The sequence below is a fragment of the Oryctolagus cuniculus genome, chromosome 20 (assembly GCF_051225735.1).
Source record: "Oryctolagus cuniculus isolate XC-2025 breed Fujian yellow rabbit chromosome 20, ASM5122573v1, whole genome shotgun sequence".
NCBI lineage: Eukaryota > Metazoa > Chordata > Mammalia > Lagomorpha > Leporidae > Oryctolagus > Oryctolagus cuniculus.
This window is the reverse complement of record NC_142886.1, coordinates 47,433,075-47,447,937: the sequence shown is the minus strand read 5'-3', so window position 1 is coordinate 47,447,937 and position 14,863 is coordinate 47,433,075.

Here is a 14,863-nt window from a genome sequence, read left to right as displayed (position 1 = left end):
GGGTCAGCTCAGGCCAGGGGCAGCCTCCCCCCGCCCACCGGGGTCACCTGTCACCTGCGGATGGCGGTGGCTGCCTCCTGGAGGGTTGGGGCAGGAGGTGGGGCCGGGAGTCTCAGGAACGGGGTGCTCCTCAGCCCCTCACTCCTCACTGAGCTCAGGACTGGGTGGGGGCACGGATGCCCCGAGAAGCTGGGCAGCAGGAAAGAGAGTTTCTCCCTGGTGCTCCCGCCCAGAGCCTGCCGCGCTGGTGTCCTGGACGCAGGAAGTCCCCGGGAACTGGGACCCGAGTCCCTGTCCGTGCTGCCTGCGGGTGGGGGGACACAAACACTCGGCGGGAGGGTGGTTTCGGGCCCTCCTCTCCCCCAGCCGGAGGGTGGTGGAGGAGAAACAGCTGGGGCACGCACCTGCTTCGGCCGTGACTCACTTTCCTCATCTGTGCAGTGGGTGGCAGACGGGAGCCCCAGCTGCCCAGCGTGTGGCACCCGCGGGTCCGGCTGTCCAGGGTGCCAGCCTCCCCAGCCCTCCAGTGTGGCTGGAGCTGTCCAGGCCTGCTGGCTGTGGCCACTCGAGGCGGGGGGTGGGGGTGGCTCTCCTCCCCCGTGCGTCTGAATAAACAGTTCCCTCTGATCTCAGCTGCCCTCGCTCCCCGGGAGCACCATTTCAAAGGGTTTCTCCATGGAGCTAAAGCAAACCTCAATCATCTCTGTGCACAAAACACCCACCCGGGCGATTTGTCTCCGTCCTGAGCACTTGGCACGGGGCCGAGGGAGCCTTCAGAGGGAGCGCTCAGTGAAGAATGCTGGCATTCTGTCGGCCGCCGGGCGGCCCCACCCTCTCCGGGCCCTGCCTGCAGCTCGGGGCAGCCCACGCTAACCACAAGACAAGTTTGATCATCTATTAAACCTGTCGTTCAGAGGAAAAAAGTGACTTCAATAAAATATTTCAACAATTATAGTCCATTTTAATTAGGTGTGTACCGCATAATTATAGATTTAAAAAAATGTATAGGGTTTCAAAACCCAGCTCTGTGGCCGCATGGAGGGAGCTTTGCTCCCCGTGGAATTTCCAGCCGAATTCTCGGCTGGAGGAGACGCCGCCGCATACCTGACTGAGCTCTCCCTCCCTCCAGGACGTGGCCTCATTACCTCCTTCCCACCACTCCTTCCACTTGCACCTGGCATGTCAGAGCCCTGCGAGCAGCAGATAATCCCTCTGGGAGGGGGGCGGATGGCAGGGAGGCAGCCGGGACGGAGGGGAGCCAGGAGGAGCCGGGTGGTGGGCAGGTGATGGCAGGCGGGGCGTCTGCCGCCTCTCCCCCTGGCCCCATCGGCCGCTGCTAGGCGATGTCCTGTGTGTTGCATCCTCGGAGGGGGAGAAGTAGGTGGTCATCTTTCAAAGCTTGCTATTCTGGGGAGGGGGACTTGCTTTTCAAATAAAAGTTTCTGAAACAAAGCCCAAGTTGTGCATCCAAACGTGTGCCGTCTATCAGTGCTACTGATGATGACCGGTCACACGTATGGTCATGGTCCCCAAGGTTAGGTCCCCTGGCCTGGTGACACGGTAGCCGTCCCCACAGTGGAGTGCAAGAGCCCCCTGAGGCACGAGTTTGCAGCAGTGTGGACGCATGTCCTGCACTCACCACACCTGTGAGGGTGCTCAGCCCTGGAAAATTTGATCATGAAAAAGTGCACATGGGTTTTCCATTTTTTTGCATCAAAATCAACAGTTTCTTATTCCAGTTCCTATCAACTTTTTTTTAAAGATTTTTATTTATTTAAAAGTCAGAGTTACACACAGAGAGAAGGAGAGGCAGAGAGAGAGAGGTCTTCCACCCGCTGGTTCACTCCCCAGTTGGCTGCAATGGCTGGAGCTGTGCAGATCTAAAGCCAGGAGCCAGGAGCTCCCTGCAGGTCTCCCACGTGGGTGCAGGGGCCCAAGGACTTGGGCCACCTTCCACTCCATTCCCTGGCTGTAAGCAGAGAGCTGGATCAGAAGAGGGGCAGCTGGGACTTGAACCGGTGCCCATATGGGATGCCGGCACTGCAGGTGGTGTCTTTACCCGCAACACCAGAGCGCTGGCTCCGCACCAACTTTCTAAAGTCCTCTGGTACAGTTATTTGCAGTGCATGGTCCTGTTTCCAGTTGAACTCGCCGCTGTCTGCTGTTGGTTCCCATTGCTTCACAGTGCGTGCTCTCCACTTACAAAACACCTTGCTCGAGCCGGTGCTGTGGCGCAGTGGGTAAAGCCGCCACCTGTGATGCTGGCATCCCTTATGAGCACTGGTGTAGTTGTAGCTGCTCCGGTTCCAATCCAGTTCCTTGCTAATGGCCTGGGAAAGCCGCAGTGGAAGTTGGCTCAAGGGCTTGGGTCCCTGCCACCCACGTGGGTAACCCAGATGAAGCTCCTGACTTTGACCCTATTGAATCCCGGCCATTGCAACCACGCCTGGGAGTGAACCAGCAGACGGAAGATCTCTCTCTCTCTCTCTCTCTCTCTCTCTCTCTCTCTCTTTCTCTTTCTCTCTCTGTAACTCTGACTTTCAAACAAAATAAAAAAATTGTAAAGTTGCCTGTGAGACAGTCTGCCCAGGACCCGGGCAGCAGCCCGTGCCTCTCCCAGGCACCGCGTCTCTGGATGGCTTCTGGAGGCCACGGCCACTGAGTGACCGCCGCCTCCAGGGCTGTGCACCTGCTCCAGGCCGGCCACCGGAACACGAAACAGCTTACCGGCCTTGTGACGTGATGCCTGTTTTCAGTGAACATAGGAGGGGGAGGGCATTCGGTCTGGCAGTGGAGACCCTGCCTGGGACCCCCCTGTCCCCCACTGGAGTGCCTGGGGCTGGGTCCTGGCTCCAGTTCCTGCCTGCAGCTTCCTGCTGCCCTGGGAGGCAGCAGGGATGGCGCAGCACCTGGGTCCCTGCCGCCCACGCGGGAGACCTGGACGAGCTTCTTGGACCCATCCTCAGGTCACTGAGGGGGTTTGGGGAGTGAGCCAATGGGTGGGAGCTCTCTGTTTATGTCTCTTTTTGGCTGTTTTCCCCTCTGCCTCTCCAAATGTCAAGTGGGCCAGGGCCCCAGCCTTGTCGCGTGCTGCCGTGGAGGTAGCAAAGTTGAGAAGGAGCGGGTGAGATCTTTGCTAAGATCCCTTTCCTGATCATTCACTCATTTATTTAACAACATCCATGTTGTAAGATTTATTTTTTATTTATTTGAGAGAGAGAGAGAGAGAGACAGGGAGAAGAGATTTGCCACCTGTTGGTTTACTCCCTAATTGGCCGTAACTGCCAGGGCTGGCCCAAGCGGAAGCTAGGAGCCCGGAGCTTCATCCTGTGAAGGGGCCCAAGCACTTGGGCCATCCTCCACTGCTTTCCCATGCACATTAGCAGGGAGCTGGATCGGAAGTGGAGCAGCCAGGACTTGAACCTGAACTCACAGGGGTTGCAGGTACTGTAGCATGTGGCTTAACCCTCTGCTTCACATGCCACTCCAAAAATATTTATCGTGTGTTTGCTCCACGTCTGTCCTGCTCCCAGCTCTGCCCAGGCTGGCTGGAGCCTGAGCCATGCCCTCAGGGAGGCCCAGAGGCAGTGGGACTGAGCCTGGGACAGAGTCCTCAGGAGAGACCTCAGAGGGCAGTCAGGACCCTGTGTCCAGGAGAGGAGCCCAGGCTGTGTGTGGGGCGGAGAGGGAGGGTTGGGGTGTGGAGCCACGCACAGCCACGCACACCCACACACGGCCACGCACAGCCACGCACGGCCACGCACAACCACGCACGGCCACACACAGCCACACACGGCCACACACAGCCACGCACAGCCATGCGCTTCTCAGCCTAGGAGCTTGAAGCTGCAGACTCCAGGAGCCTCCTGGGGCACCCAGGGGCTCGCTTCCTGGTTTACTCCCTGGGCAGCACTGGGATTCCAGCGCTGTGAGTGAGCTGCCTCTGCAGCCTCCCACACCCCCAGGCCTGGCCGGTGGGAGAGCCCTCCACCCCCCACCCGTGTCCCCAGCGACCTCACCCTCCTTTCTCTTTCCAGCGGGAGCCACTTCCGTCCTGCGTCTGCGTCCCCGCGCCCCTGGCTTACCTGTGTGGCACTGACCCTGTCAGAGGCTGAGGGCCACGTCTCCCTGTCCCCTGTGTAGCACACGAGGGACGGTGACCCATGTTAGGGTTCAGGAAGAGGTGGAGAGCTTGAGAGAACGGATGCATGCGTGGTGCATGGTGCGTGGTGCGTGGTGCGTGGGTGGGTGGGCGAATGTGTTAATCCATGCGTGAATAGCTGAGTCAATGCACAACGCAAGGAGAATTGATGGAGGGGTGGGCGGATGCACGGATGCGTGGATGGTGGGCGCGTTAACCAGCGAGCCAGTCGACAGGGACTCTGTGTCTGTCTCCGTGTCTCCGTGAACGTGAACAATTCTTTTTTTTTTTTTTGACAGGCAGAGTGGACAGTGGGAGAGAGAGAGACAGAGAGAAAGGTCTTCCTTTACCGTTAGTTCACCCTCCAATCGCTGCCACGGCTGGCGCACTGTGGCCTGTGCACCACGCTGATCCCATGGCAGGAGCCAGGTGCTTCTGGTCTCCCATGGGGTGCAGGGCCCAAGTACTTGGGCCATCCTCCACTGCCCTCCTGGGCCACAGCAGAGAGCTGGCCTGGAAGAGGGGCAACCGGGACAGAATCCGGTGCCCCGACCGGGACTAGAACCCGGTGTGCTGGCGCTGTAGGCGGAGGATTAGCCTAGTGAGCCGCGGCTCCGGCCACGTGAGCAATTCTGAGTGAGTGGGTAGAGAAAGCAAACTGCAGTGGATGGTGGAACAGATGGGCAGATGAAGGATGGAGCGAACGCTGGGTGCCAGGTGACTTCTGGCTTCTCAGGTGCGTCTGGAACCAAGTTCTCCAGGGCCGTGGGTGGTCTCTGCAGGGAGCATGCAGAACCCGCTAGGAACTCAGGGCAGCCTTGCAGGCAAGTGCGGGCCCACTGAGGGGCGTGACTGGCAAGAATGGGTGCCCCTGGTGGTCGGCAGGCCTGGCCGGGCTGCAGCCGTGGCCCAAGCTTTGCCGGAGTGCTGCAGCCCTGTGCTTCCTCCCCCAGGGAGGTTCCAGGGGTGCAGCAGGGGGCGCGGGAGTGTGTGTGTGTCGGGGGGGGGGAGCGGGGAGTCCTGCTGCCCACTATTCTAGGGCCTCCCTTGGTGGGCAGTTTGGGATTGGGTTAATCTAAAGGCGTCCAGGGCCAGGCAGGGGACGGTGCCTGTGCCCCGGTAGCAGGTCCTCTTTGGGTGGGGGTGACAACTGGGAATGCAAGGTACCGTGGCAAGCTGGGGAATTCGGGTCTCAGCCAGGCGGGCCGCTCCGGTCCGGTCTGCAACCTTGCTGACTCAGCATCACACGAGGCTGCAGGTGAGGGCCGGGGGGCCTGGAGAGGTTTTTGTTTGCTTGTTTGTTTATTTTTGTGAGCAGCCAGGAATGTAGATTTTCACTTGAAATTCCCGGTGACTAGATGTTGGTCGTGGATTTCACACACAGCTGACGCATCACGCTGGACAGAGGAAACAGGCTTCCGGATGGGATCTCTGGGTTTGGGCTGAGAACCCTGGCGAAGGCTGAGAAGGGGGGCGCAGGCACTCACTGTCCCCGCTGCCTGTCGGTGTCGCCTCTCCCTGCACAAAAACGTCCCTGAGGGATGCATCTCGGCCCTCCCCACCCTTCCTGCGGGCCTGTGGTTGGGGTGCCCCTCACCAGGGGGCTCTCTGCCTCCCCAAGCCCCCTGTCCCTTCCCCTGTGGCTGCTCCTCCCTGCTGCACATTCCTGAGCTGCCACGGATTATGCGGGGAGGGGGCAGGGGGATGCCTCAGCCCCCAGTGCAGTCACACACGTGTGCATCATGTGTGCCATGACTGGGCAACCAGGGAGGGTCAGGGAAGGCTTCCAGGAGGTGGTGACAGGTTCACTCTGGGAGGAAGCTGGGGAGATGGACAAGGAGCAGGTGACACCCATTTTTGCACCTGAGGAGGGGGCACGATGGGGTGGGGACCTGGACTTGGGTGCCCTTCCCCCTCCCCCCTCCCTGCCACTCAGAGTGAGCAGCTTCCCCTTGGATTCTTCCTCCATGACAGGGTCTGATGATGCCACCTCCATGGGTGGCTTTAGGGCCTGCAGGGGCTGCTGGTGTGAGGTGCCATGAACTGGCTGGCACCCAGCAGCACCCAGCACCCTCTAGCTTGGGGCAGTGGGTGCAAAGGTGCAGAGGGAGAGGGGGTTGGAGGCTCAGGTTGGAGGAGGTCTGGGGGCTCAGGTCCAGGTCTGAGAGACTGGGGCTCCACCTGCCAAGGATACAAGGGGGTGGGGGTTCTTGGGGCTTGGGGTGGTCAGGTGGCCACGGTGTGTCCTGGTGATGGGCCAGATGTGGAGGGCTGGGAGGCAGGGAGGCCAGGGTGGGGGACCTTGGGGTCTGGTTGAGTGTGGCTGCCACGAGGAGGCCAGGGCCTGAGCTGCAGACTTGGTAGAGCGGGTGCTGCAGGGTGTGGTGTCTGTCACACTGGCATCTGCTCCCTGAGAGGCCGAGGAAGGCTGGTGGCACCCCCGGGGACTCGGGCGAGGGGAGGCTGTGGGCACAGCTCCCACCTTGTTCACCTCACAGTTCCTGAGAGTGCAGGCTCTCAGGACAGAGCAGTGACCCCCTGCCTGCTGTACCCCCCCGGAGCCCCTCTGCCCGCAGGAGACCCGAGTCCCCCCTCCTCCCAGCTGGCTTGGACACACAGTCCTGTTACCACCCTGGGCTGTGACAGCTGTCACCTGCTCAGCCCTGAGCTCACTGAGGGCAGTGGCAAGTCCCCAGCTCCCAGTAGAGCACGGTTGTATCTGCCTAGTGAGCGAGAGTGAGCGAGGGAAGGAGGGGGAGAGGGACAGAGGCAGGGAGGGAGGAGAGGGAGGAAAGTCAGGGCCAGGAGGCTGGAGCTGGCCCGAGTCTCTGTGCTTGCCAAGGTCGTAAGAATCCCCCAGCGGCAGCAAGGTGATGCAACGGGAGGTAAGCTGAGTCCCCGGGGGCGTCGGCCACTTTCCCAGGTGCAGGTGGAGCAGGACGCTCCGGCCGCGGCTGCCACCTGCTCTCCTGGGAGCCCCGGGACTGCAGGGCAGCAGCTGGTGATCCTTGTTGCCCCAGGGGGCTGTGGTCCGGGCTGGGAGCGCGCGCCCGTGCTCTGTGCTGCGGGTGCACCGGGCTGGGATGGGTGAGGTTTGGTGGCTTCCCCCATCCCTCCATCCCTCCATCCCATCGTTCATTCACATAGCCGGCGTGTGAGATGGGGAGGCGAGACTGAGACTGTGATGAAGCGACAGCTGCTTTTTTTTTCTTTCTTTTTAAAGATTTGTTTTTGTATTTGACAGGGGTGGGGAGATCTTCCATCCGCTGTTTCATTTCCCAAATGCTCACAGCCGCCAGGACTGGGGCAAAGCCAAGTCTGGGAGCCAGCAGCTTCATCCGGGTCTCCCACATGGGTGGCAGTGGCCCAGGTACTTGGTCCATCTTCTGCTGCTTTCCCAAGTGCATTAGCAGGGAGCTGTATCTGAAACAGAACAGCTGAGACTGGAACTGTCACTCAGCTGTGTGATGTCAGTGTCACAAGTGGTGGCTTCGTCCCCTGCGCCACAGCTCCGGTCCCTGTCGATGAAGTCCAGCTCCGCCCTCCCCTCTGTGTGCACCTTTGGGAAAATCGTCAACCTCACACCACGGGGTCGGCTGTCAAGGATTCAGGGTGGCCCGGGGAGGGTGCACCACCCAGCCTGAGCCTGGCATGCAGCGCCTGCTCATTGCTGCTCACCACTGCACCTGTGTGGCCGGGAGTGAGGCCAGCGCCCCCACCCACTGCAAGACAGGTGCACCGGCGTGGGCCAGCACGGTAGCCGGGGGGGCTCTGGGCGCGAGGTCACTGAGGCTCCAGGACACAAGGGCGGAACCGGAGCAGACTTCTCCGGAGAGCTCCAGGGGCGAATGGCAGGCCGTGGCCACTGACCCTGGGCCTGGTGGGAGGCCACGGGAGGCTCCGTGAAGGACCCAGGCATCACCCCTCCCACCCCCGGTTCCCCGGGAATGGGGAGCTGCTGCCCAATCCTGGCGACCTTCAGAGCCATGATGGGGCCACAGACTCATTAAACACGATTCTGATGGCCAAGGCGTTTGCCGTGAAGACTGCCTTCGGCATTTTTAAATCAAAAATTGTAATTTTGTTTTCACCTACCCCAGAAAAAAATCATAAAAAGCTCAGGGAAGCGTTAGTTAGCTTGTTGGCCCCTCCCCAACTCAGACTTATTTCACAGTAACGTGCCATGCACAACTTTCGTATGGCCATTAAGAATAAGCACATGTTACATTTGAAAAATTGTTATTTGCTCTCTGTAAGTCCATTGAGTGCCCCCCGCCCCCGTGCCCCGGGAGGCCGTCTTCGCGATGCGAGGTGAGGATGGCGAGCACTTGGCTGAGGGCTCCAGCTCCTGGGGCACCTGCAGGGACACAGCGGCAGGCCCGGCTGCTGCCCGGGAGCTGCGTCTGGAGCGCCGGCACCGATTGCCTGCAGTTTTCCTGAAGGTGGGGAGATCAGCCTCCAGGCACAGGAAGTGGTCAGGGCTGACCCTGAGAAAGACACCAGGTAAGGACAGCCGGAGGCAGGGCTGCCGCTGGCGAGGGAGAGGGTGGAGCCGACGTTGCCAAGCTCCGTGGTCTCCCAGGGCTGAGGACGCTATGGGGACAGATTGCCTGGGGCGGAAGGCTGCAGCCATCCTGCCCTCAGAGGAACTCCCCAGGGCTCAGCTGGTGAGGGCCTTGTGGGTCCAGCGTGCACGGCCTGGAGGGCTAGAGCCCACTGTGCCCGGCTGGCTGGACCCTGGAGACTGGGGAGGGTCCTCCAGCAGCCAGGCCGCCTTGCTTGCGCTCCCAGCCCGTGGGAACCCACTGGCAGAGAGTGACCACCTGGGTTAGGTGTGGCCCTGGTCCTGGGAAGGCTGTGTGTCTAGTGACTCCGTGCAAACGATGCTGGCAGACGTGGGCTCTGCAGCTGGGGTGGAGGCAGGCAGAGATGCCCCGGGCAGCGCCCTGCGCGCGGCGTGGCAGGGCGGAGTGGGGGTTGGGGGTGAAAGCGTGAGCTGAGACGTGTGGCCGTGAGTTCTTTGAGACCCCACTGGCGTTGGTTCCCGGCTGGTGTGGGCTTGTGCTGTAGGAGGCAGAGGGGAGAGTAGGGCAGCGCCCCCACCCACTCCTCGAGAGGCAGGCCTGGGCCAACGCCAGCCCCACTCCATCCGATCCTGTGACCTAAGGCGAGCGATTCACCTTACCTGAAACTCGACCTTCCCGTCTGCCAAATGGGCGCAATTGCCACCCCGTCACTGGGGTGTCCATGGGGCTCTAGTGGATTCATTTATAAAACCACTTGGCAGGCGTCGAGAAGGGGAAGGGTGATCCGGGTCGGGAGGGTGTGCGGCAGCTGGACCCCCCCTCCGTGGCTGCTGGAAGAAGAACATTCTGCAAGCCCTGGTGGGAGAGGTTCTGGCGGTTGCTGAAGGATTTAAATATGAATGTGCAAGCCAGCAATTCGGTCTCCAGGTATCTGTGCGGGAGAAAGACAAACACAGCCCCACACAAAGGCCGCCCGAATCTGCCCCGCGGCGTGACAGCTGTGACGCGGCAGCAGCCCGCCTGTCCGTCGGTGGACAGAGGTGCCTGCTGGTTAGGGCTGAAAAGTCTGCAGTGGTGACAGCACTACACAGGGGCTGGCCCCAAACACACGGAAGCGGGAGACGCCAGGCACGGGGCACGACTCACAGGGGGTCCAGAGTGGGCAGATCCACAGAACGAGACGGAAGTGAGAGCGAATGGGCCTGAGGGTGATGCAGAGGGGCGGGGGACGACGCAGATGACATCTCACTACAGACCCTGGGCGGAGCACACTTCCCAGGACGAGACTGAAGCTGTCAAGGACAAGCCAGCCCGCGGCGGGGGACGGCGTGAGGCCCGGTGGCTGCCGACGCGTCCATTCCTCCTCTGCTGTCCACCTGGGCTGCCGTTCCAGCAGACGCCCAGCGTGCACCTGGGTCTGGAGAGTCACGTGGTGGACGTTCGCACAGCTCTGGGCTGCTGCACCTGGCCTCCCTCCCTGGGCTCCTGTGCGGACCTGTGCAAACTGGAACCTTCCTGCCCAGAGGTGGGGATGGGGGTGGGGGTCTCCCCGTGCCTGTGCCCGAACGCTTGTGTCCTTGCAGAATCACCCGTTGGAGCCCTGCCCCACAGGAGATGGCCTCTGGGGCTGGGGGACGTGGATGCAGCTGTGGGGATGGGGCGCCCTGCGGGGGTTAGTGTCTAAGGGGATGCAGGAACCCAGCTTTCTCTCTGCAGGGCCAGGCTAAGGCGAGAGCCTCCTTGGTAGACCTGAAAGCACACCCTCACCGAGGACCCGGCCATTGCCGCAAGCACCTTGCCTCAGACTCGCCTCTGCCAGCACGGCTGGAGGTCGGTGCATTTTTGCCAAAGCTTTGCCACAGCCACTGGAGGTGCCCAGGACACGCGCAGTGCCCGTGAGCGCCTCGCAGGCGGGAAACCCTCGTGTTCCCTTTCCCGCAGGTCTGCACGCGGACAGGGGCTGTGGTACCAGACTCTGCTTCCTTTCCAGCTAACACGAACTTCGCTCTGTCCATGATGTTTGGGCAATTCGGAGGCCAGAAGGAATTTTCTGCTTTAAGGCCGTGGACCAGAACCGGATCACCGGCTGTGCCGGCTCCAGGACGTTCCTGAGAGTCTACACTGAATGAGAGCCTGGGTAATAATCCCACCCGCTCCTTCCCTGCTGTGGGGAGGGTCCCTGAGCTGGCGGCTCCAAGTCCCTTCAGTGCCCGGGTACACCCGCCGGCATTGGGGTTGCTCTCCTCCAGCCCAGGCCGGGGGCTCACGCAGGGAAGGGTCGTGGAGCATCCTTCCTGGGCGTTCACTGAGAGGAGCGACCCGGGGCTCTGGGTCCGACGCATGGCTGCCCTGAGAGGGAAAGCACAGGGTCGCAGCAGTGCTGATGCCAGCTGGCCCCTCGGGGACACCTCGGCACACGGAGGCCGTGGCGAAGCTGCCCCACCACCGAGGTTTTGTCCATGTGTGAGGCTGGCAGCTTGGGGTCATCTGATGGAGGTGAGCAGGCACCGTGCCCAGGAAGCCCGGGATGGGGGTCACTGCCACAGGCCCTGATGCCCAGTGGCAGCACCCGCTGGTCCAGGAGCGCCTCCTCTTCCCGCCCGCTAGGACCACAGCAGGTGCTGCGTGGTGGGTGAGGGGGCAGCGGCTGGGGGCCGAGGGCCCGGCTCTTACCTGGGCTGTGTTTTCTGCATCATATCAGGGCCGGGCTAGTGGCGTCTGAGCCTCTGTGTCAGCTGGCTTCTCCGAGGTCCTGGCCCTGCCCTGCCTTGTGCTCTGTGGCTTGGCCAAGTCATCGTGCCTCTTTGAGCCTTGTTTCTCTGTCTGCCAAGCTCTTGGCCTGGGGAGTGAAGTGGGGCCATCCAAGGTGTCACTGACTGTGGTCGGTGGAGGCTGGGCACCTTCCAGTGCTTTCCTGCCCTGTCTGGCCTAATCCCCAGCCACTGTCATGGAAGCCCAGGGACACCATCTCCACCCCTGGCTCCCAGGGAGCAAATGGAGGCAGTGGGGTCTCCCACGTTCTCACCGCTCGTGTGAGGTGGAGCTGGGATTTGAACTCTGCACGCCGACTCTGGAAATGGCCCGGCCAAGCACGACTTCCTGCTCCCCGGGGGGGGGGGGGGGTGCAGAGAGCAGGGGTCAAGAACCAGACGGACAGGCCAGCGTTGTGGTGCACTCCGTACAGGTGCCAGTTCCAATCCCGGCGGCCCCACTTCCGATCCAGCTCCCTGTCGATGTGCCTGACAAGGGGGCAGAAGGTGGCTGAAGTCTGTGGGCCCCTGTCACCTATGTGGGAGACCCGGATGGAGTTCCTGGCTCCTGGCTTCAGCCTGACCCAGCCCTGGCTGTTCCGATCATTGGGAGAGCAAATCACCAGGAGGAAGATATCTCTCTCTCTCTCTCTCTCTCTCTCTCTCCCTTTCAAATAAATAATATAAATCATTTAAAGCAAAATACGAAAGAATCAGAACGGAGTCACACTTGTGCTCTTCCACCTTCTGGATTTGCCGACAAGTCACGACCTCGCCTCGGGTTTTGCCAAATCCTGAGCAGGACGGGCATCAACACCCCTGCCTTCCTGGCAGGTAGAGGGCGGGAACGAGGTCCTGCACGTGACCATGCCTTGTCCCCAGCAAGGCTGGGTCGCTGGCCACTCCTGCTCTTGTTTCTAACCCTGTGCAGGACCTGTGCCTGTGATCTGTCCTCACCCATCCCTGTCTGTCCCCAGCAGGTCTGCACTCAGGGCCTGGGCTGCAGCTGGATCATTCACGCCAGCCTGGAAGTCCATGGTGAGGGTTTCTCTGCCTCTCGCCGACCCAAGGGCCCTAGAGAGCACCCACGGAGGACCTGGGCATTGTGTGATGGGCTGATTCCTTCAAGGTTAGGGAGGTGACAGATCCAGGGAGAAGCCAGGGCACACTCTTGGCAGGGAAGAGGGGATCCCCGTGCCCTGAGGGCAACGGGCAGGGACTGCAGGCCTGTGATGGACACAGCGGCCCTGGGATGCACAAATAGCAAGGACAGGCAGCAGCTGGAGAGGCCAGCTGGATGTGGGCGTGGATGGTGTTGGGAGCAACCCGGACTGGACTGAGTTACTGGAATTAAGACTTATTCTATGCATCTGCTCTCCCACAATATGGCGCTGGGAGAGGAGGCAACAGCTTCTACCCAGCTGCCTCCCACCAACTTGACAAGCTGCAGGACCTGCTCCTGATTGGAGGAGAGCAGCGTACTCGGCGTGTGGGCAGCCGAGTTAGGATTGGCGGAGGAGGACTATAAAGGAGGAGAGAGACGGCATGCACCAGGAACATCTAAGGGGAACATCTAGCTGAAGGAACATCTGTGCAGCCCCCGAGAGAGCCGGCCGGCGGTGTGCCGCTCCCCTGCGGAAGTGGGGAATGTGGCCAGGGGGAACTGCCCTTCCACGGAGGTGGAAGGGATGGCAGCCAACCCGGGAAGAACCAGCAGCAAACCCGGGGAGGGCCGAGCAGACGAAAGAACAGCGCAGGGTCCTGTGTCGTTCCTCCACGAAGACGGGGAGCGACAGATGGCAGCCCGGGCTGGACAGCCACAGTGGCACGGGCGGCCTCGCTCGCAGCCGTGATTGGTGCTGGGCACCCAGCAGGGCCAGACGGTGGCTGGACTCCCCATGGTTACCCCTGATGTGAGTGGCCCCGTGGGTCCTTCGGGTGGAAGCAGAACCGGCTTTGCAGAGCTGTCTCAGGAAGCGTGGTCCCCTCTCCCCGACCCCGTCCCGTCTACCCGTGCTTCAGGCTGAACGAATGCTCCCAGCCCAGGTGGCCGGGTAGCTTCCTTCCACGGGGGATTCCCTCGGTCAGCAGGAGCCTGGGCTTTTATCTCGGGAGGGGCAGGCGTTTTGTAGTCACTCCTGCTGGTCTTGTTTCTGGTGCAAAAACAGAGCACACACCCGCCATTCTGTCTGCTCCTTCCCGCTGGAGGAAGCGAGGAAGGCCTGCCGGGGCCGGTGTAGCACTCCCGTTTCGGGAGCCGAGGGTCTCTGCAGAGGTCGTGGCTGCCCGAGCCACTGCTGGCCCCTCCAGGGTCATTTTCCCCTGCGCGGGGACGTTTTTCCCTTGGGAAGTCACCAGGGAAACCAGACACGTCTGGTCTCCAAACGGCTGTGCAAAGAGAAGGCCCTGGCCCTCTGATGCTCACTCTGTTGCAGTGAGAACTGGCCTGGCCAACCCGCTTCCAGATGTGGCCCAGTCCAGGGCCGGTGCTGTGGCCCAGCGGTCAAGCCGCCGGCTGCAACACAGGCATCCGAATGGGCGCCGCTTCCTGTCTGGCTGCTCCACCTCCGATGCAGCTCCCTGCTAATGAGCCTGGTAAACCAGAGGAGGGTGGCCCAAGTCCTTGGGCCCCTGCACCCACGTGGGAGACCTGGAAGAAGCTCCTGGCTCCTGGCTTCAACCTGGCCCAGCCCTGGCTGTTGCAGCCATCTGAGGAGTGAACCAGCGGATGGAAGACCTCACTCTCTCTCTCTCTCTCTCTTTCTCTCTGTAACTCTGACTTCCAAATACATAAATAACTAAATCTTAAAAAAAAATAAATGTGGCCTATCTGGCTGCAGGACACTTCCCAATTTATCTTTGGTTTCGCTTTTCTTTTATTTTTTAAAAGCACTTTCAACAAAGGCGACTTTGGGGCAAGAGACTCGCTGACAGTACGAAGCTTGTAGAAAGTGAGTCACTGTTAATAGGGTGAGCTCTTTGCTCTGGGATTAGGCCTAAGCGACAGCGCCCTGGTCCCTTAATTCACTGGGGTTGTGCCAGGAGAATGCTTTGTGCCGCCCTGAAAAAGGCGGCATTAGGCGTCCCGTTTATTCTGCTCTTCATCAGCTCGTCTCATAAATACCTACCTTATGAATCAACACAGGGGACCGTGGCAACTCAGGACAACAGGAAATACTTCGCCGCTGCAGCCGTCCACTGAGCGCCCCTGCAGAACCTCGGGAGCAGAGCGGCACAGCCAGGAGACTGCCGATAGCAGGAGCCAGGGCCGCCCGCTCCCCGAGGGGCTTAGACGCCGAGCCGCAGCCTCTGGTCTTGCAGTCATGCAGCGAGTTTGCTTCCTCGCGTGGCTCAAGCCCGAGTCCCCGTCTTGCCGGGTGCCAGGAGCCTGGCGCTCCTTCGTGGTTGGCTGGGTAGAGCCACGACGCTCCCATTGGCTCAGTGCC